We start from the raw sequence: 3,146 nt of genomic DNA on the forward strand, positions 1-3,146 counted from the left end.
AGAAAAGCAATGCCAAAGAATGCTCAAACTACCACATACTTGTACTCATCTCACATGCTAGTAAAGTAATGCTCAAAATTCTCCAAGCCGGGCTTTAGCATTATGTGAACCATGAACTTCCAGATGTTCAAGCTGGTTTTAGAAAAGGCAGAGGAACCAGAGATCAAATTGCCAACGTCCACTGAATCATCGAAAAAGCAAGAGAGTTCCATGAAAACATCTGTTTTTGTTTTATTGACTATGCCAAAGCCTTTGAGTGTATGGATCACAATAAACTGTGGAAAATTCTGAAAGAGATGGGAATACCAGACCACCTGACCTGCCTCTTGAGAAACCTATATGCAGGCCAGGAAGCAACAGTTAGAACTGGACATAGAACAACAGACTGGTCATTAGGAAAAGGAGTATTCCAAGGCTGTATATTGTCACCCTGCTTATTTAACTTATATGCAGAGTACATTATGAGAAATACTGGGCTGGAAGAAGCACCAGCTGGAATCAAGATTGCTGGGAGAAATATCAATAACCTCAGATATGCAGATGACACCACCATTATGGCAGAAAGTGAAGAACTGAAGAGCCTTTTGATGAAAGTGAAAGAGGAGAGTGAAAAAGTTGGCTTAAAGCTCAACATTCAGAAAACTAAGATCATGGCATCCGGGCTCATCACTGCATCACAAATAGATAGGGAAACAGTGGCTGACTTTATTTTGGGGCTTCCAAAATCACTAAAGTTGGTGACTGCAGCCATGAAGTTAAAAGATGCTTACTCCTTGGAAAAAAAAGTTATGACTAACCTAGGCAGCATATTAAAAAGCAGAGACATTACTTTGTCAAAAATGTCTGTCTAGTCAAGGCTATGGTTTTTCCATTAGTCATGTATGGGTGTGAGAATTGGACTCTAAAGAAAGCTGAGCACTGAAGAATTGATGCTTTTCAACTGTGATGTTGGAGAAGACTCTTGAGAGTCCCTTGGACTTCAAGGAGATCCAACCAGTCCATCCTAAAGGAGATCCATCCTGAGTGTTCATTGGATAGACTGATGTTGAAGCTGAAACTCCAGTACTTTGGCCACCTCATGTGAAGAGTTGACTCATTGGAAAAGACTCTGATGCTGGGAGGGATTGGGGGCAGGAGGAGAAGGGGACGACAGAGGATGAGATGGCTGGATGGCATACCAACTCGATGGAGATGAGTTTGAGTCAACTCTGAGTATTGGTGATGGACAGTGAGGGCTGGCATGCTGTGGTCCATGTGGTTGCAAAGAGTTGGACACAGCTGAGCGACTGAACTAACTGAACTGAGTTAAAGTTCAACAGGGCAATAAACTGTAATCTTAAGGTCATCTTCTCCACTGGACAGAATTTATTTACGTCCCTGCTCAATAAAAATCCACAAGTTAAAAAAATGGGGTAATAGACATTTGGTAGTGATAAACAACAACAATAAATTGAACCTATGGGTAATTGTGTGATTAAATACATCAAGAACCTAGTTAATAAAACGACAAAGATTAAAATAAGATCAACATTAATTATAAATGTAAATCATCCTTTCAGCAAGTAACTGCCTGAGAAGTTTTCTTTGTGGAAGGTGTCGACAGTCTAAATAGTAGTGTTTTGTTTTGTTTTGTTGTTGTTTTGGGATATTTTTGGCTGTGCTGGATCTTTGTTGTGGCATGTGGGCTCTCTACTGGTGTCATATAGGCTCTAGAGTGCGTGGGCGCAGTGGTTGTGGCCTGTGGGTTTAGTTGCCCCATGGCATGTGGTATCTTAGTTCCTTGATCAGGGACTGAATCCCTGCCCCTTGCATTGTAAGACAGAGTCTTTACTACTGGGTTGTCAGGAAATTCCCAGTAGTAGTTTCAAGCTGTCACTTGGGATAGAACCTCAACTTCCTCCCACTATTTGTCTACTTCAGAGACTGCGAAGGACTAGAGATAGTTCTACATTGCAGATAAGAGCAAGAAAGTTATTGCAAGTAAAGCTTACATAAATGAGCACTTTTTCTATGCCAACCAGTGTTATCAACACTTTAGGTAAACCCCACTTACCCTCACAACAACCCTATGAAATAGAGACTATTGCCATCATTTTATAGATTTATAAGTAGATATATACAATTTTAAGTAAATAAATCAATATTAAAAGATAAATTTATATCATGATGGCTTCCCAAGTGGTGCAGTGGTAAAGAATCTGCCTGCTAATGTAAGAGAACCCAGACATGGATTTGATGCCTCACTCAGGAAGATCCCCTGACAGAGGGCATGGCCAACCACTCCAGTATTCTTGCCTGGGAAATCCCATGGACAGACAGGAGCCTGGCAGGCTACATTCCATGGGATCATAAAAAGTCAGACACTATTGAGAGCTTTTACACTCCACTTATATCATGATAGATGATGAAATGAAGCAAAGAGCATATAAGACTTACTTAGCCAATCATATATACTCAGGCTGAACTGAGATTTAAGTTATGGAGGTTGGTCACCACAATATATTCTTTTAATGACTACTCTGCATTGCCCTGAAGGTCAAATATTCGGATTGCCAAAGACATGAAAGTTGATGGAACAAGAAAATTGATATATGTAACTTTTCTATTCTACAAGCTGCACACTACATTATTTAGTTCAGTTCAGTTGCTCAGTTGTGTCCAATCTCTGCAACTCCATAAACTGCAGTATGCCAGGCCTCCCTGTCTATCACCAACTCCCAGAGTTTACCCAAACTCATGCCCATTGAGTTGGTGATGCCTCCATCTCATCCTCTGTCATCCCCTTCTCCTCCTGTCGTCAATCTTTCCCAGCATCAAGGTCTTTTCCAATGAGTCTGATCTTCGCATCAGGTGGCCAAAGTACTGGAGTTTCAGCTTCAACATCAGTCCATCCAATGAACACTCAGGATGCATCTCCTTTAGGATGGACTGGTTGGATCTCCGTGCAGTCCAAGGGACTCTCAAGAGTCTTCTCCAAAACCACAGTTCAAAAGCATCAATTCTTCAGTGCTCAGCTTTCTTTAGAGTCCAACTCTCACATCCATACATGACTATTGGAAAAACCATAGCCTTGACTAGATGGACCTTTATTGACAAAGTAATGTCTCTGCTTTTGAATATGCTGTCTAGGTTGGTCATAACTTTTC

General features: G+C 41.0%; 1 protein-coding gene across 1 annotated transcript in view; it reads left to right on the top strand.

Moving 5' to 3' along the window:
- LOC104990119 (RNA-binding motif, single-stranded-interacting protein 3) overlaps positions 1 to 3,146 on the top strand; it is a 682,427-nt gene that overhangs the window by 236,229 nt on the left and 443,052 nt on the right. The window lies entirely within an intron of this gene.

The sequence above is a fragment of the Bison bison genome, unplaced genomic scaffold (genome assembly GCF_000754665.1).
Source record: "Bison bison bison isolate TAMUID 2011002044 unplaced genomic scaffold, Bison_UMD1.0 scf7180017864171, whole genome shotgun sequence".
Taxonomy (NCBI): domain Eukaryota; kingdom Metazoa; phylum Chordata; class Mammalia; order Artiodactyla; family Bovidae; genus Bison; species Bison bison.